General features: G+C 42.9%; 1 long non-coding RNA gene and 1 pseudogene across 2 annotated transcripts; both read left to right on the top strand.

Annotated features, from left to right (window-relative positions):
* Positions 1–269: 269 nt before the first annotated feature.
* On the top strand, positions 270–2142 carry LOC123467270. Of its 2 annotated transcripts, XR_006641726.1 has the most exons (7): positions 270–537; positions 599–723; positions 797–919; positions 983–1118; positions 1181–1661; positions 1727–1857; positions 1944–2142. It is a non-coding gene; the product is annotated as an uncharacterized LOC123467270 (long non-coding RNA). The 2 variants fall into 2 exon arrangements; XR_006641725.1 differs by having other exon boundaries at positions 599–919.
* Positions 2143–7862: 5720 nt separating this feature from the next.
* Positions 7863–12976, top strand: LOC123467261 (annotated as a pseudogene).
* Positions 12977–20549: the final 7573 nt, after the last annotated feature.

The following is a 20549-nucleotide window of genomic DNA, read 5'->3' as shown; positions in this document are numbered from 1 at the left end:
ATTTTGGCATTTATTGGTAATCCTGCAATTCTGATCTTGATGGCATTGCGTATATGGTCTTTAAAGGACATATCTTGTTTTATCTTCAAACTAGTGAAAATTGAAGGCGAAAAAGCAAATGTGTGATTGTTAAGGAATAGTCTGTTTTTCTCTGGTTACGTGGCTTTTTTTATTGCAATACCCAGCGGCAAAAAAGGGAAGGAAAGAGTTAAAAGAAGGTCACAAGGTATATGTATACCTGAATGAGTCATTGTTTGACTCTTCTCTTACTTCTCACTTCTCTCACAATTTCATCATGCTTCAGAAGCATAATGAAATCAAAATGAGTCATTGTTTGACTGTTCTTGATTTCATAATGCTTGGATGTGGAACTTTATCTGGGATCCATTACTTGAACTACTGCTGTTGTCTACAGTGAATCATGAAAAACTCTTCAGGTAAAAAAGATTAAAGTTTATGTGCGTATATATTGTAGAAACCCAGGCACAAGACGGTGGATGGAGACGTTAGTAGGAGACTTAGAACATTAGCAATAACGTATGCAAGTGTAGATTGGTACCGGTAGGTAAAACGGAAATAACTTCTTAATTTTTCATAGATAAGATAATTGAAGTCACCAGCTTGGCCAAGTGGTTAGGTCGCGAGACTTAAGTTTTCGTCTCTCTATAGAGACGTGAGTGCGATTCTCACACCTGGTAGCTTTCTTGTCCTTATTCATACGTGGTATTCATTTAATAGAGTTGCCTTAAATCATAAGATAAATAGAAGTTTATGATTGAAATATGGAACGAGAAAGGTGAGGTTGTAATCTCCGTATTCCATTTGTACACACTGAGCAAGAGATGACATGGTCATGAGCGAGATGTTATCTTTTTTCAAGCGCATCTGTGTTTAACATCTGCAGGAATAAAAAGCCGGTGTATGATTTATACGTTAAACCCATTTTCCTTAACCCCCAAATCATTTGCCTTTTCAATATTAGAATCACGACAATATTGCCGTTGTTACACTGGACTTAGAAGTGCTCGCCAGCTCTGTCACTCCCGTCCAGTTGGGGTACACATTATTCCCGAGAATCAGAATTGATCAGTTGGTCACCGTCGGCTGGGGCAACTCAGGTGACACATTTTTCTTTTATTAAAACATAAAATAAAAAATAAAAGATAAATTTTTCCAATAGCAACTACGGTATCGACCCCGGATTCTTATGACGCGAAAGTCTTATTCACACCTAACGTATCAACTGTAACTTAACTCATGAAGGGGTTAATCGAAATGTCTCCTCATAATTTGGCTCAAGCGGATAAACAACGCATTGAGTTTGAGAAAACAGTTTGCCATCTTCGAAGACAAGCACCTTTGATTTGTCAGTTAGGGTGCATTTTATCGTCAACTTTATGGCAACAGGTTACGCCACGATAAAAAAAAAATAATTTTTTTTCACCCAATCTTTTTTTTTTTTTTTGTAATCGCGTCCACCTAGCGCTCGATTTTTAACTCGGTTTCCTAAGTCAGAGAAAATATTTTAACGGAGTGTCCACGTTGCTCAGTCTCTCCAACTGCATTCAACTGTTCATATTGCTTAGTCTATCATATTGCAAGCCTATTAATTGCCTTTAGTTCAGGTAATTCATCCACATTGTCTGGGAAGGCAATAGTTGGTAAGTCATTGGCCATTACAAAATGGAAAATTTTTCTTTTTTTATTATGCAATATGGCATTGCAGTCCAAGTGTCCAGATTTGGTGATTCTATCCAACAGCATTCCATTGTCCACCTTGCTGAGCTTATCAAGTACAATCCTGCTTATTGCCTTGGCATCAGTTATTTCATACACATTGTCTGAAGGCAGTAGTTGGTTAGTCATTGGCCATTACGTTGAACTTGAAATGGTTCATTGGAATTATTGAGTGGCATGGACCAATTTTTTTTTGTATTACGCAGTGTGGCATTGCAGTCCAAGTGTCCATATTTGCTGAGCCTATCCGACAGCATTCCGGTGTCCACCTTGCTGAACCTATTCAACAGCATTCAAGTGTTCACCAAAGCACTCGATCGACGTCAACAAGATCTCATAAACAATATTTAACGAGAAAATGTAATTCCAGAACAAGCACACGAAATAGATCGACGTCAAGGACAAGTTCTCATGTGTATCGTTCTGCAATGCAACCGTACTCTAGGAAAACATCACGAAGCAGAGAAACTTTAAGAAGCTATCACAAAAATGGTTCCTCAAGAACATCTAGATCGAAAAATCGCTACTTTAGTACTCGATCACCATCAAGAAGTTCTCTTAAAAATGGTTCACTGAGAAATTCCAGAAACAACTCAAGGAGAAGATCGACGTCAAGGTCAAGTTCTGACATGTCTGCTTCCATAAGACCATGGTATTGTAGGGAAAGATCACGAACATCGGGAGAACATCTAAGTCGAGAAAACGCTACACAAGTGTGAAGAAGTGAGAATACAATCTGTATTGGATTCCGGGAGAGTAGACACGACCATTACATAAGAGGGGCGAAAGGGAACTCCCCACGCGAGGGCTCCTCCGTTGGGCACCTCAGGCTTGGGGGGATGGGTGCCGTGTTGCCAGATGTGGCGTAATCACACGCCCCTTTCAACGAGCAAAAAAGAGTTAGGTGAAGTGTTTTTTGCTCACACAGTACATATAAAACAGTACAGTAGGGTAAATGAAAAGAGTAGTTGGGGCAATCATGACACAGTAGGGAAATGCAGTTGACACAAAGTGAGACGGCATAAAAAAAAAACAAATCAAATCACTGTGTCCAATCATTAGGGAAATGAACTCGCTTAGGTTGGCGGGCACACGCGGATCGGCGAAGTGGCGGCGGCGATTCCGGTGGCGGAATCGGCTTCGCCTGGTCCTGCTGGGTTGGCCCTGGGTGGGGTAACACAGTACCAATCGGAAGACTGGCGGATGCTGGGAATATTGGGACACGAAGGCGGAGAAATCGCCGATTGCGTCGAAATACACGGCCAGCTGGGGTTTGGATTCAACTTGGGGTTGAACTTCTTCTTGAGTAGTCGCGGTGTTTACAGACTTCGACAATAACACCGGACGTGTCCCATAGCTTGCTGTCCGGGTTTTGAATGAGGACGTGATTTCCGACCACAAACGGAATAAGTGGCCGCGTCTTTTTATTGTAGTGAGCGATTTGAAGCTCTTTTGATCGTCGGGCCCGTTTTTTTAAAACGTTGGCCGTTTTCTGCCACTCGGGGGCAAAAGAGCGGCGATGGGCTGGCAGGCAATCGCGGACGGGGCGATTAAAAATCAATTGTGCGGGTGATGCTCCTCCAGATCGTGGCGCGTGGCGGAAAAGCAAAATGCTTTTGTCAAACTTGGCAGCGTTAAATGCGCCAGATGTCCAGGAGCCATGGACGAGGGATTTCATCGTGATGATTTCCGACTCGGCGCGACCATTAGACTGCGGCATAATGGGGCGATGAGGTGAAGGCCGTTATCCCCCAATCGGCCAGGAATGACCGGAATTCCACACTCCAAATTGAGGGTCGTAGTCGGACCAAAATGTCAGTGGCGCACCCACGTTCGAAAAAAACTTTCGGATATTTTCGACCATTTGTCGGGCCGTTGTGTTTTGTCACGGAATGCGACCACACGAGGCCAGCCACCGAAACTGTCGACGAGGACAAGAAAATGACGGCCGTTGATTTCGCCGAGATCGGCATGGATCTGTTCAAACGGGCGGGTGGGCGTTGGCCGTAACTTGAATGGTTCCGTTGGGAGGGACGGAAAATGCAACAGTTTTTGGTGGCGTTGATGATATCATTATCAATATTCGACCAGTAGACGGACATGCGAGCGCGTTGACGAGTTTTTGTCGCGCCTTGGTGCATCTGCACTAAGTCCCGTAAAATGTCGGCACGAACCGATTGCGGGATCACAACTCTTGGTCCGACGACAATCATGTCGTCGGACTCGTCGATGGCTAAACATTCCTTCACGTTCCAGTACGGACGTAAATAAAGGTCCAAATTACACTTGTCATTTGGGAATCCGGTGACGATTTGGCTCCTGAGTTTCCTCATAACGGGGTCGGCTGCTGCCGCCCGCTTGATTTTTTCCAACACCGGATCGATGGAGGCGTCTTCTGTTGGGACGTCCAGCCCGGTGAGGCTCAGTAGAGCGATTTTTGCCGAGAACGAGGGCAGACCTTCACCGAGTTCGTCACCAGCGGATGCTTGATCGACGGGTGCCCGCGACAGGGCGTCGGCATCCATGTTTTGTTTGCCGGGGACCCATCGAGCGACAAATGAATAGCGCTGCATTTTGAGGCGCAAACGGAGAAGGCGGGGGTTGTCGAGTTTATCCAGCGCGTAACTGTTTAAGATGGGCACCAGGGGTTTGTGGTCTGTCACAAGCTCCAAAGTTGGCAACCCTTCAAGAAATTGTCGGCACTTTTGCATGGCCCATGCTGCACCAAGAGACTCGAGTTCGATCATCGCATATCTTGTTTCCGCACTGGACAAGAAGCGAGACCCGACTTGAACCACACGCCACACATTTTCGCCATCGCACTGTTTTAGTAGGAAACCGAGGCCGTTGAACCTCGAAGCATCCACATGGAGGCTGGTGGGCCGTGAAAGGTCATAAAAAGCAAAGTCACTGACCGTTTACAACAAAACTCTGGCAGCATCGAAGGCAGCGTCGTGCTGCGTCGTCCACTCTCATGCAAATCCAGTTTTTAGGAGCGGGGAAAGTGGGTCCAAGGCTGCTGACAGCTGGGCGGAAAAATGACCGACCTGCTGGCACAGTCCGAAAAATGATCGGATGTCGGTGATGGAAAGCGGACGCGGGAACTCACGGATGAGCTCAGGGTCCGGGCAGAAACCGTTTCCGTCGACAATATATCCTCCGAATTTTACGGCTGACTGGACAAACACGAGTTTGCTGGTGTTGATCGCAACTTTGTGAGCTGCTGCCCGAGAAAACAAGGCTCGCACCGTGGCGATGTGTTTCTCATAAGTAGCAGAGTACACTATAATGTCTTCGATGATGCACCTACTGTTGGGCAGATCATCGAACACTTCAGCGGCCAAATGGAGTGGAGAAAGTGGTAAGGTCGATGGAGTCGTCATCCAACGGGACCTGATGGTACCCTTTGAGCGCGTCGATCACAGTAAAAAATTTCATGCCGGGTGGGATTGTACGGACCGCTTGAAACGGCGTGGCGGTCTCAAAGTTCGCACTCATTCAGTTCACGGAAGTCGATCACCAACCGGATGTCACCGTTTTTTTTCATGGTCACTAAAAAAGGGTGTACCCAAGCAATGGGTTTACTCACTCGGCGGATGATGTTAGCCTCCTCCAAAGCATCCAGTTCGGCTTTGACTTTGGGGAGAAGCGGTACGGATACTGGACGGGAACCTCTCATGGCCACTGGCTGGGCGTCGTCCTTAAGATGAAAACGGCAAGGTGGCCCAGCCATTGGCCGGCACTCGCCGTCAAAAATCGATGGGCGCTCATTCATGAGCTGGCTCAAGTCAGCTTTCTTCCGGTCGTCGGAAGGTGTCGCGTTGGTCACTACATTGATGCGGGCGTGCGGATACCCTAAGGGAAGCATCCCGAGTTCCTGTTGGCTGCACTTGGACAGAACCGGTTGTTTTAAGTCACGTAAGACGTGAATAGTGGTGTTCACAGGGCGGGACACTTTGTCGTTTGATACCCAATCGATGGTCGCACAAAAAACGCCAAGACTGACGATAGGGCTTCCTACGGCCGTGACGGGTTGCACACCTTTCCGCAATGGGACATTGCCGAATTTCTGAGCGTAATACGACTCCGGGATGGCATCTAGATCGGCGCCGGTGTCTGGAAGAGCCATTACCGTAACGGCAGTGTGTTCGCTGGGTGCGGTAGAATCGCCATCTGGAGTGATGCTGAGGTGGATCAGGCCACCACTGGATACCACGCCCACTGTCGGGGGCGTGGGACTTAAATAAATGCTTTGCTGTTTAGGAGTGCTAGATGAAGATTTACGATTTCGACTACGACACATTTCTCCGAAGTGATTGGGAAAACCGCATTTTCCACATTCTTTACCTTGTGCCGGGCATGCCGACAGAGGCTTGCAGCGAGTTTTGTTGCCACAGTACCAGCAGCCAGTAAAACTGTTTCCGGGGGTACCGGGGCTAAAAGCCGGTGGCTGAGCTGCTTTGGGCGTTGCGCTGCGCAGTGGGGACATACTGGCACTAGAAGGTTGTTTGAACTTTTTATACGACGATGTTGCTCCTTGGATGGCCACCGCGTCCCCATGTTTCAGATTTTTAGACTGTTTGTTTGAAACTTTGGCCGTAAGTAAGATCGTAAGCGCCTGGTCGAGAGTTAGCGTGGCGCCTTGTTCAAGGAGTTTCACTCGCACTTCGTCACTGTAGACACCGGAAATGAGTTGGCCGAGAATGCGAGTTGGTTCGCAAAGTGCACAGCAATCAGTAGCGAATTCACATTTACGCGCCAAGTCGCGTAGCTTACACAACCAATCATCGGCCGCCTGCTGGCTGCCTTGTTTTTTGGATGCGAATTGTTGGCGCCAAACATGGCGGTTACGGCCGGCGTTGCATCGAGCACGAAGGTGGTTGATGACTACCGTGTGATCGTTCAGCTGAACGTCGGTAAGGTTTATAGAAAGAACCGCTTGGTGTGTGTCTGATGCCAGGCAGGACAGCAAAGTGTGGGCCTTGTACAGGTCGCGACCGGCCGCGTCCAGCGCCGTGTTGATTGTAGAAAGGGAGAGAAAAATCTCCCACTTTTTGTGCTATAACTCGAACAATTCTTTATACTCGTCAAACTCGAACGACTGCGATTTACCGTATGGCTTGAACGCTTGGTTAGCCATGTTTGCGTGACAGCCCCAGGGGAGGAAAAACAGCCAGTCAAGATCAAGATCACCGTCGTCAGCCAGCGTTGAATGTCAGCGAAAAAACCACTAAACTTAAAAATCAAGTCTTCGATAATACGAGTGATGCTACTGATCCAGCTGGATTTAACGAAGAGGAGACAGAAAAAAACTGGGCCGTACTGAAAATGGTGACCGCGTGTTCGACACGCTGCGGTGGTGCCGTGCGCACTACGTGCTGAGTGAGTTACAAGAAGCCCGGTAGTGCCGTGCGCAGCCACGTGGTTAATCAACCGAGTTTGAATCATTTGCAAGAGTCACGGTTCACGGGGAATACAATCTGTCACTCTCAATAGGAAAAAAGCAAACGAACCAAATACAGATGCGTAGGTGTAGAACGAACCAACTACGCCATGTGAAGAAGTGAGAATACAATCTGTATTGGAATCCGGGAGAGTAGACACGACCATTACATAAGAGGGGCGAAAGGGAACTCCTCACGCAAGGGCTCCTCCGTTGGGCAACTCAGGCTTGGGGGGATGGGTGCCGTGTTGTCAGATGTGGCGTCCTCACAACAAGTATTTCATCAACATAAAGAAAATCTCATAAATATGGCTCACTGAGGAAATCTAGCTCCAGAAAAATCTCTTGGAGTAGATCGACGTCAAGATCAAGTTCTGATATGTCTCTTTCAACCTATCAAAATTACTAGAGAAAAAGATCACGAAGTAGATCGACGTCAAGGGCATGTTCCAATTGGTTTCGTTCTACAAGACCATCAAAATCCTCAATAATTCCTCCAACTCACGAAAACTTTACAATTCCCTCTGGCCTATTCGATATAACTCAACGAAACTTTTCATCGCAAGAAGAACTTCTAAAATATTTGAAAGAAGTTGGTGGTACAATTGTTTCAGGGAAGGTTCTCGAAACTATGTTTCCTCTATCATCAGAGGTAATTGAAATAATAGAAGAACCTCAAAATATGGAGCCTGTTTTGCCAAGTTATGATGTTGAACTGCACCAAAATGCTTTGGATGACGATTTGTTTGGAACTGTAAACGGTAAATATCCTATTCGATAATGTTTCATAGAAACTTGTGTTTCTGAAAGAAACCAAACAGCAGGTTGAAGCAGCGTTGTCGGAAGAGAAAGTTGTAGAAATCGATCCAGAGCAGTTGAAAATTGTTATTAATTTATTATTAGAGCGTGTCAAATCTTTGCGCTGTCTGGTTTACTTAGAAAATTTGCAAGACGATGTAACAACAATGCGAGAATACAAAGTCGATCGATGTCAATCTATCCTGGGGGGGGGGGGGCTGCACAATTCCCCCAATAGTCGCCCCCACACCCGCACCCACTACGTAAGTGTTGCAAATTTCATCGAAAAGAGATAAGACCTTCTCGTGGGAGATGGGAAACTGCGAGACAGGAACTTTGTGTTCGAAGTTCTAGTCCCAGAAAGTTTAAATTTCGCGATTGGTTTTCCTTAGAATATGAAAACTGCATCTGAAATTTGAAGGGGTTATCAGTGCCACAAATTCGTATTGTTTTTTAAACAAAAATGCTGGATAGTGTAATAGACCACAGGAACCCCTCCCAGAAACAGCAACCCCACCCAGCAAGAAGGTCGTCACGAATGCAACCTTCCCTGAGGCTAACTATTTATGATAAAAGAAACAGTTATTGTAAACCCCTCCCTTCTTAACCTTCAATCTTCGGTATATAAGTGCATGGTTGTAACATCTTATTCAGAGTTGTCTATTGGCAAATACACAGCCTAGAAACCTTTACATTTGGAGGTCCCAACGAGACAAACAACTAGACTCTGGAAGAAAAGTTTCTGATCTGTGCTTAATTTGCCAGCTGCAAGTATTCTACGCTTCTATCAACAAGTCTGCAAGCAACCGAAATCGGAACACCATCGAGGTAAGCGAATGCCGTTTGATTCGCCTGTACAAAAGACTGCTCTCAACGAGAACACACTACTACCTTCATACCCCGTACTACAAGAATCTGATTTAACCGACCAACACCCAAACCTAAGTCACCATCGAGAACAATTTTTGGACCATTGGAAGACCTTAATAGACTTAGAATTGAAGCAAGACTTAGAAAGAAGTAAATCATACCAGATAATCTCAACAACTAAAAATATCCAACAGTTACGAACACAGAAACAAGAAGCAATTCGGGCGACGCAGAGTTCGCTGCATTTTTACACTTACTACCTTCTAGAACAAACTTTAAAAGTAACAGATGGTGTAACGGCAGAAACCATTGCAAATGCTACTAAAACACTCAAAGACGATATAATCGCACAAGGTGGGAACACCAGAACACTCGATAGTTTACTCCAACAGCTACACACATTGCATGGAAAAGAAACAGAATTTTGTTCGGTACCATCAGTGTATTGCAGAAGGAGTCAGTAATTACACTAATTGAAGATAACAAGCAGATATCTACCCTAAAATTTGAACTTTGAAATGTGCAAAAACCATTGCTGGAGATTAACAAAAAGAAGGCAAAAAGTTCCAAATACACTTTAAGCAGTTCACTAGAGCAACTTCAAGAAAACAACGATGCTCTGAAGAACTCCCTCGAAAAAGCAAACTCCCGAATGGCTGACCTAGAACAAAGCCTTAAAACCACCTTAGCAACCGAGAACCAATTGCAGAACCTTCTCAAAAGAAAAGAGGAAAACAACGCAGGAGTCGAGACCGAAGGGCAAGAAATAATCAACAAACTTGAAGGTGAGAAGACCAGACTGATCCAGAAACTCAACACGGCAGAAAACCAGATAAAACAAGTCTCAGAAACAGCAGAATAGCTCCAGAAAGAGATAAAAGTTTTGGAAGACAGACTCAACAAGGCTACAACAGAAAAAATCAATTTAAAGAAAAACCTAGATTACTTCGAAAAAATAGATTTTACTTCGAAGAACAAAAACCTTGAAGAACTTCAAGAACTCCAAAATCGGGTACGAGGACAAGAAAATCAAATAATATTTCTAGTAAACCGAGTGAAAGAATACAAAAAACTTCAAGTTAAATTCATCTAGACTGAAGACACCAACGATTCAAGGTTAGACAAGGACGAACCAGGAGAAATAACCAAACTAGTGGGTGACATAAACGAGCTGACGTTGCCGATGGACAGTGGAGACAAGTCACTCCACTACGAGCTGGAAATAGAACAAACCAACGATTTCGAACAAACAATAGAAAACCTTAAAACGCAAATAGAACACTTAAACAAGACAATCATCTATTTGGAGCAAGAAAATCAACAATTAAAAAAGAAGTTCACATGGGCGTAACACACGATGACGAGGACACTTCAAAGAACACAACGCAGAAGACGTTCGCGAACAACGGAAGCCGGAGAAATAGGCCCGGTCGAAATAGGCCCCGACGAAATAGGCCCGGCAAATAGGCCCGGACGAAATAGGCCCCTACGAAATAGGCCCACTTTAAAAATATTTTTAAAGTGGGCCTATTTCTCCGTCAAAGTGGGCCTATTTCTCCCAATTATTTCTAAGTTCCATTAGGTACTCTGAAATATTTTCATAAAAAAATTCGACCTACTCTACATGAGCGAGAAGGCGGAATAATCTGCGATAGATCCGCCACCGTATATATTCATTGCCGTAGCTCAAACCACGATGAGTGATTTCACACATTGCCGTTTCGTTTTTCACATGTTAGGCAGCTGATTCCCGTCTTTATTTTTTGATGAACGTATTCCCCTTGATCTTAACTGTAAAACTCATTTGTTCAAACGTCGTTTTCACTTATTAACTATCGCTAATTTTAAAAAAATGAACAAATTTCCGTGTTTTCTTCGCCATTTATTTGTTCCGTAGCTCGATCCCCCCTTCAGCGGCTCAGCCTTGAACGCGTCTCTCCCCTTCAGCGGCTCAGCCTTGAACGCATCTCCCCCTCTACCTATGCCAATGCCAGTACTCAGGTGAAGTAGGAAATGAAAATGTTTGATGAAATAAATCTTATAAATCTTACGGATTGATTTCAAACATATCCATAACAATTTCATGTTTTTTAAAGCAACAAACGCATATCACTTTTAAGTTTCTTGTTTTATGGGGCTGACGCGAGGTGCTGCTCAAGCCGGCCAGAAGGGTGGTCGAGCGGGGGAGGCTGCACGCACTCATGGGAGAGGGGTGAGTGAAGGGGGGTTTACCTGGTCCATACCATACACTCCCATGTTTTGCCTTCTCCGTACATGTCAACGGGTGGTCTAGTGGTTAGCAACTCGGGGTAATAATCTCAAGTGCCGGTGTTCGAATCTCGGCCATGTCGGAATAGAATTTAATTTACAAAATATTTTAGAAAAATTAATAGCTCAACAGCATAAAGCGGTGTGGAACTACCCTGGCGAAATTGATCGTTTTTGGTTTTTTTAATTGATAAAGAAGAAAGAAATATACAGCACGAAAAGAAAATTTCTATTATAGTTGAATACCAAATGTGGTTTTGAAGATTTCCATCTATCGGTGATAGTGGCGTCAGTAGCGTGGTTAAATAGCGTCATGAAGATGGCGTCATCTGCTCATCGTCAACTTCAGCGTTTAATTTACAAATAAGAAATAGAAATCTTATAAAAAAATAAAAATAGCTTCAACATGTGTACATTTTATTTTTAATCATTTTAAAATTTGAATTACAATTTTCGTTACATTTGATCTGTAAGAATTCAATTTTGAATCATTTTCATTTCAAATTGATTCACACACATAGCAGACGCCAACACATCAAGCGTCATCAATAGCGTGGTCTATGGTGCAATGCTATCGCTGGAGTAAGTTGTTTACCTTCAATTCGGGTATGTTAGAGAATTATATCATGTTATTTTCAATCTTAAGTTGCTACTATTGTAATTATCAACTTGTGTGAATAGGTAGCGTCATGATTGGACTACCCTGATGGCGTCATGATCGCTGCTGATTGCCTTTCAAATAGGTTTTCAGCATTCTGCTTACACCTTTGGCATAGAGTCACATATTTCACAATCCAACATCAATTGGTAGAAACAGCAGCCCTTCTCTCCATCATCCAGAAGGGTCTGAGATCAGTGTTGGAGATGTGAGTGACAATTTTAATATGATGAAATTTATCTACCACCAAATTTTTACTCGTGTATGTTTTTGTTTTTCAGGATGGTTCGGAACAACCCATGGAAAGCTTATCACTCATTGATGCTGTGATGCCTGATGTTGTTGCAAGTCGTCAACAGCAAACACAGAACAATCAGAAACCACAAGTGGTAAAGACAAAACCACCAAATTCCAATGGAGATGAACCCATGCATTCCTATCGTAAGATGGTCAATACTTTTCTTTGATCCCCTGAACTACTTACTTATTTTCCCTTCAACTATTTAATGAAGGCTGGGAAGAGGAAACAGGAGTAGAGATACCTGCCAGCAAATCAACTGTACTACGTGGCCATGAATCTGAAGTTTTCATCTGCACCTGAACCCAACAACTGATTTATTGGCTTCTGGCTGATAAGCTTTCCATGGGTTGTTCCGAACCATCCTGAAAAACAAAAACATACACGAGTAAAAATTTGGTGGTAGATAAATTTCATCATATTAAAATTGTCACTCAAATCTCCAACACTGATCTCAGACCCTTCTGGATGATGGAGAGAAGGGCTGCTGTTGCTACCAATTGATGTTGGATTGTGAAATATGTGACTCTATGCCAAAGGTGTAAGCAGAATGCTGAAAACCTATTTGAAAGGCAATCAGCAGCGATCATGACGCCATCAGGGTAGTCCAATCATGACGCTACCTATTCACACAAGTTGATAATTACAATAGTAGCAACTTAAGATTGAAAATAACATGATATAATTCTCTAACATACCCGAATTGAAGGTAAACAACTTACTCCAGCGATAGCATTGCACCATAGACCACGCTATTGATGACGCTTGATGTGTTGGCGTCTGCTATGTGTGTGAATCAATTTGAAATGAAAATGATTCAAAATTGAATTCTTACAGATCAAATGTAACGAAAATTGTAATTCAAATTTTAAAATGATTAAAAATAAAATGTACACATGTTGAAGCTATTTTTATTTTTTTATAAGATTTCTATTTCTTATTTGTAAATTAAACGCTGAAGTTGACGATGAGCAGATGACGCCATCTTCATGACGCTATTTAACCACGCTACTGACGCCACTATCACCGATAGATGGAAATCTTCAAAACCACATTTGGTATTCAACTATAATAGAAATTTTCTTTTCGTGCTGTATATTTCTTTCTTCTTTATCAATTAAAAAAACCAAAAACGATCAATTTCGCCAGGGTAGTTCCACACCGCTTTATGCTGTTGAGCTATTAATTTTTCTAAAATATTTTGTAAATTAAATTCTATTCCGACATGGCCGAGATTCGAACACCGGCACTTGAGATTATTACCCCGAGTTGCTAACCACTAGACCACCCGTTGACATGTACGGAGAAGGCAAAACATGGGAGTGTATGGTATGGACCAGGTAAACCCCCTTCACTCACCCCTCTCCCATGAGTGCAGCCTCCCCCGCTCGACCACCCTTCTGGCCGGCTTGAGCAGCACCTCGCGTCAGCCCCATAAAACAAGAAACTTAAAAGTGATATGCGTTTGTTGCTTTAAAAAACATGAAATTGTTATGGATATGTTTGAAATCAATCCGTAAGATTTATAAGATTTATTTCATCAAACATTTTCATTTCCTACTTCACCTGAGTACTGGCATTGGCATAGGTAGAGGGGGAGATGCGTTCAAGGCTGAGCCGCTGAAGGGGAGAGACGCGTTCAAGGCTGAGCCGCTGAAGGGGGATCGAGCTACGGAACAAATAAATGGCGAAGAAAACACGGAAATTTGTTCATTTTTTTTAAATTAGCGATAGTTAATAAGTGAAAACGACGTTTGAACAAATGAGTTTTACAGTTAAGATCAAGGGGAATACGTTCATCAAAAAATAAAGACGGGAATCAGCTGCCTAACATGTGAAAAACGAAACGGCAATGTGTGAAATCACTCATCGTGGTTTGAGCTACGGCAATGAATATATACGGTGGCGGATCTCTCGCAGATTATTCCGCCTTCTCGCTCATGTAGAAAAGGTCGAATTTTTTTATGAAAATATTTCAGAGTACCTAATGGAACTTAGAAATAATTGGGAGAAATAGGCCCACTTTGACGGAGAAATAGGCCCACTTTAAAAATATTTTTAAAGTGGGCCTATTTCGTAGGGGCCTATTTCGTCCGGGCCTATTTGCCGGGCCTATTTCGTCGGGGCCTATTTCGACCGGACCTATATCTCCGCCAACCCGAACAACTCCAAGAAAAATCTCAAGGATAATGATATTCCAGCAACTGAGCAGGACGACAAAGACGCAAAGAAAGTGAACAGGTACTTCACTCAACTAATAGTGAAGGCCCTAGGAGAGCTATTCTCCAGAGAAGACAAAAAGGCAATCCCAAATTTCAAAGGAAAAAGCACTGACAAACTAATATCAGAGTGGCTACGCGGTGCCGAGCACGTAGCACGAAACAACGAATGGGATGACAATAAAAAAATACGTTTCTTCTCTGATCGATTGAAAGGCGAAGCCTTTGAATGGCTTGAAACTACGCTGAGGAGGTGGGCGATGATCTAAATTACCAGGATTGGAAAGAAACCCTAATAACAAGATTTCAAGACACATACGACTTAGCTACAATGGAGAAAAAAATTTTAAAAATAACTCAAAAGCCGGAAGAAAACTGCAGAGCTTTCGTATCAAGGTTAAACAATCTTTACGATACCATCGCTGGTAAAGAAGAAAGGGCTAATCATAACCAAACTATTATTGAAGGCCAATTACTAAACAAAGTGAAAAAGATGAGGGATCACAGAAAAAGCAAAATCCTACTACAAGGAATACTACCGAAATATAAAGCAGAACTTTATCTACGAATGTCAGAAAACACAGAAGACTTTGACGCATTATGTAAACAAGTTTTCATTTCTGAAAAAATTCTACACACAGAAGAAGCTACAGACAACAAGGAGATGTCAGCTGTTATAGCAGGGGTAACGCATCACGATAAAAAACTAGACGATAAAATCCAACTACTTGAGCAAAATTTAACAGACGCCCTGTTAGAATTAAAATGTACTAACACGAAACGTGGATCCTCACAGGAAAACGACGTTACCATAGCTGCAACTGACCAATACGAAAAAGAAAGACCACGTTCAAGTGAACGCAACTCAAGATCACGTGATTTGCGAGTGCGATTTGCTGACAGTCATAACAGCCAATAATCAAGTCGAGAAACAAGTCGCAGTCGAAACAGAGACAACAGTCCCTATCGCAGAGACCACAATTCGACAGGACGAAGAAATTATAATCCTTCAGGATACAGGCATTCCAGATTTCCATCTCACCAACGTCCCCCATATCGGAACGAATACCCCAACCGTTAAGGAAACTACAACGGACCAAACTTTAACAACTACAGACATCAAGCGCGTTATAGCAGCAACCAACATCTACAGCAGCAACATCACCCTGGCAGCAATCCTCGAACCACTGAAAATCGAGAAATAACCTGCTACAAGTGTAACCGAAGAGGACATATTGCAAGAAAATGTTGGACAGATATGGCACGTACCAACAACCCAGGTCCCCGATAAACCAATACGTAACTCCCAACTAACATACAGTATAGGATAAATCCCTAAACTGATACGTATTCCCGTTAAAAATTCTTAATAAGGAAATTATAGCTTTAGTGGACACTGGCACCGCCGCTAGTTTAGTATCCAGTAAAATATTGGATACTCTAGAGTGTAATGAGTACTTAAAGCAAGTAGAAAATACGAATCCTTCAATTTTTTTTGAATGGTGTCAGGACAAGAACTTAAATCGATAGAGAAATTTGAATTTTCAGTTGTTATTAACGATAAACATATTAGTAACCATCTCTTTTTTGTTATGAACAACTAAAATGAACAATGGATCTTAGGGTTAGATTTCTTATCTAACAATAACGTGAAGTTTAACACTAGAAATCGTCAAATATGTTATGATGAACATAATTTTGGAAGTAATACCATGCCCATTTATAGCGTAACATTTGGCAAAGCAGGCATCCATATACCACTAATCCCAATTGATAGAGAAGACGAAGATCTTACACAACAAGATTATCGTAACTTAGAATCCTTCACTCAATTAGAGTTTATTAAAAAAACTAAGGAGATAGCTAACATTGTTGAAAAAGTAGAACAAGCACTCAATGTATCAGACGACATACGAACTAAAATTGAAATTTTACAATAAAAACACGAAGTTCTTTTTACAGACCAAGAATTCGACTTAGGTCTAGCTACACAAGTGAAGCATCACATTAACATAGGCCATAACGCTCCCATTAATCAAAAACTGCGAAGAACACCCGAAACCTTAAAATTTGTTGTTAAGACTAAGATAGAGCCGCTAATCAACCACTTGAAACAGCCTACTTTGTAGCTCCACCTCCTCCATTCCTTGAAGTATTGCACCAACGCATAGCCCATGTTAGTTACGGCAAGACACTGACGATGGCCTCAAGTAAATCAGTTGATGGATTGATCCTGCCAGAAAATAGCGTGGCTCTTTCAGAGCCTTGCTATGGATCCGCCGCTGGGAAAATGGAATGCTCCCCATTCCAAAACGGAAGAACTCGTGCGCTGCAGGTTGGACAGGTTATCCACACTGACGTGTGTGGACCGATACACGTGGCCACTTCTGGAGGTTCCAAGTACTTTATTCTCTTTACAGACGATTACAGTGGTTTCCGCACGAAATATTTTCTAAAACAAAAATCCGAAGTTGCAGAAAATTTTCGAAAGTTCAGCAATTTCTTGTGGACAAAAACCATACAGACTATTCACACCTTAAGATCTGACAATGGAGGAAAATTCATCGGAAGCGTATTTCGGAGCTGGCTGTCAGAAAACGGGATTAGGCTAGAGACTTCAGCACCCCACACACCAGAACAAAATGGAGTATCGAAGACAGCCAACAGGACCATCATGGAAGGCACCAGATGCCTCATTCACGCTAAGCATCTACCACTCGAATTATGGGGCGAAGCCATCGCTTTCGCGATCTACACCCTAAATCGTGTCACTACCAAAGCCGCTCCAAAAACCCCATTATAAAATTGGTATGTTTCTAAACCAGACCTATTCAATCTACGCATTTTCGGGTCCACCGCTTACATTCATGTTCCCAAAGCTAAACGAAAAAAGCTTGACTCAAAAAGCACGTTGTGTTACTTTGTTGGATACTGTACTAATAAAAAAGCCTACAGATTCTGGTATCCGGACACAAAGAAGACGAAGATTAGCAGAGATGTCATCTTCCACGAGCAGGTCTACCACGACCCAAAATCGCTATCCCCACAAGAGCACATCCCTAATCCAGTGGATCGTATCCCACACCTAGTGACTATAACACCTGACTATAAAACTCGACCATATATCAACTATGGACCCACCTCGACTATATAAAGAGATTGATCAACAGCCCATGGATCGTCATGTGTTGGATTAGAATAGTCAAATGGAATCAGAAATGGAAGGAGATCCACCTACTACGAATCAAGAATTAACCAGCAACTCATCGACCCTTCCCGAGGAAGACATTCTAATCGTACAGAATGAAGACGTTGTACATCCATCTCAACGCCATCGCCACCCTACCTATCCTCAACGTATTCGTGAGACTAAGCGACAGTTGGACGAGTCATTACAGTCAGTCTTCGAACCTTTGGAACCAGAAAGCTTCACAGACGCCATGGCGTCTCCAGATGCCAGCCTGTGGAAAATAGCAATGCAAGAAGAGCATTATTCCATAATTCACAACCAAACCGGACACTCAAGCAGCTTCCACTAGATCGATCTCCAATTAAATCCCGCTGGGTCTTTAAAATCAAACCAGGAATACGTGGCGCACCTCCTCGCTATAAGGCCAGACTAGTCGCAAAAGGTTTTTCGCAGCGTTTTCGTCTGGACTATGGCAAAACCTTCGCTCCAGTGGCCAAGCAAGACACCTTGAGAGTAGTGTTATCTTTTGTTGCTGCCTATGATTTTGAGATGCACCAGTTAGACGTAAAAACTGCATTACGGTACGGGGAGTTAAGCGAAGAAATCTACAAAGAGCAACCCGAGGGGTTCGGAGCGGTTGGACAAGAAGAGCTGGTGTGTCACTTACGTAAATGCTTGTACGGGTTAAAACAGGCCTCGCATGTGTGGAATCACCATTTTGACGCCTTTTTGAAGAAGTTTGGACTAACCCCAAGTCAATTGGATGCCTGCCTTTACCTCAGACACCAAGGGTCGGAACTCACGATTGTTGTGATTTGGGTCGACGACGGCCTAGTGTGTAGTAATACTAGCGGCTCAATATCTGAAATAATCAAATATTTAGGTGAACACTTCGAGATGCGCTCGTCAGCAACGAGCCAATTTGTCGGACTTTCAATAACCTGTGATAGAAAAGAAAAGATGCTCCTGGTTTCGCAACCCGACTACACCAAAAATATTCTTCAACGCTTTCAGATGGATAAATGCCATCCAACCAACTTATTTGCCATTCCCGGGACATCCAGCCTTTTAAAAGATGATGGCGGAACCATTCAAGTTCCATTCAAGGAAGCGATCGGCTCGTTGATGTATCTCATGATTTCATCTAGCCAGATATAGTCTTTGCTGTCAACCAAGCCTCACAATTCTGTGAAAAACCACAACCTGGACATTGGCAAGCAGTCAAAAGAATTCTCTCTTGTCTGCAAGGCACAAGCGAGTATGGTATTTGCTTTGGACCAGGAATAATTCCCCTCATCGGTTACACAGATTCAGACTATGCTGGTAATCCAAACACACGACAGTCAACTTCGGGATTTATCTTCATCCTGAAAGGCTGTCCGGTGCATGGAGTAGTCGCCGCCAAAAATGTGTGTCATTGTCCACCAGAGGCTGAGTACGTTTTTGCCTGTGAAGCAGCCAAAGAAAGTGTTTGGCTACGCCGTCGGCTGTCAGAAATTATTTCGGATTTGACTGCACCACTCCCTCTCATGTACAACAATATGTCTTCCATCGAACTCATCAAAAATCAAAAATTTCATGTGAAGACCAAGCATATCGACGTCCGGTATCACTTTGTTCGTGCACAACAAGAATCAAAGGATATTGACGTCAAGTACATCTCCACCAATCAACAACTTGCTGACCTCTTCACCAAGGCTTTACCAAATCCACGTTTTTGTGATCTTCGTGCAGCAATGGGTGTAACACTGGTACCTATGATCTAGTCTCATTACTTTCTATCCTTGCCCCTTTTTCTTTATTCAGTTAAAAGAGAGAAGGTAGTCATCCCAATCCAAAATTCAGATATCCAATCTACAGATGAAGTGATGTCAAAACAACAATCATTCCACCATCAGAAAATATAACTGTTCTGTTATTTATTTATTCCGTTTATTGTCATACGCTTGCATGTTTGAGGAGGAGTGTGAGAAATAGGCAAATATGCCGTTAACGAATTCTAGATGGCAGCACTAGACATCGATATGCTCTGGGCCTTGACTACTAGTTCTAGAACTGTCAAGTATGCTATTGTTTAGCCCACTTCTCTCTCTCTCTCTCTTGTCGTCTACTCTAGGCAAGGCTGACACTTTTCGATGGCTCTACATTCAAACTTTCGTCGTCAGCTTTTCTCATTTTTCGAAGTGTTCTTCTTTAATTGATTTCTTCATTCGAGTACAGACTCTGAGGTAATATTGTGTACCGCATATAGCATTATACTTGTATGTTGATTGTATATGTGTTCAATGCAAATTCCTGTCAATGCAGAAGCCTCATGGTTGACCCAGCTATTCTTGTATTTCCAACACTTGTTACGTCATAGACCAACCTGCTAACTGGGACAAATACCTTCCGTCCCTTACTTTTGCCTAAAACACAGCAAAACCAGCTTCAACTCAAGAAACACCATTCTTTCTATTCTTCGGACGAGAACCAATAATGCCAAATGATATCAATATTAACAGAAGATACGAGACCTATGAAGATACCAGTATGGTGTATTCATAGCAGTGGGAAAAAGCTAAAAAAACTGGCAAGAGAACATCTCTTCAAATCACAAACAAGACAGAAAAAATACTACGACGTAACCACGAAAATTACTAAATACAACATAGGTGACTACGTATTACTGCAGGCGCAACCGGCAGCAGGAAGATTCATAAATCGATGGAACGGACCATTTCAAATTTCTCGAAGTTTCTCGGATATCAATTACGAAATACAGCACACTGTAAACAAGAAACTGAAATCCGTGGTACATACCAACCGTCTCAAACTTTACATCCCAAGAAAACAAGAAACAACTGAGGAAGAAGAAATACTACAAAACCTACCAGAAAATGTTGAAGCCCAAAGACGACCAACAATTCACCAACGCCGACCAGGCCGACCAAGGAAACAGCAGCTGATACATCCAGTGAAGATGAACATCAAACCCAGCAGGAATGAAATAAAACCAAAAGAGCAAACAAACCACACAATACCCAACCTTTACCGTAACCAAATCCAAAACGATCCAATAACGAACC

The sequence above is a fragment of the Daphnia magna genome, unplaced genomic scaffold (genome assembly GCF_020631705.1).
Source record: "Daphnia magna isolate NIES unplaced genomic scaffold, ASM2063170v1.1 Dm_contigs165, whole genome shotgun sequence".
NCBI classification, from domain to species: Eukaryota; Metazoa; Arthropoda; class Branchiopoda; order Diplostraca; family Daphniidae; genus Daphnia; species Daphnia magna.
Note: the sequence above shows the minus strand (reverse complement) of the source record. Positions and strands in the feature narration are given on the sequence as shown.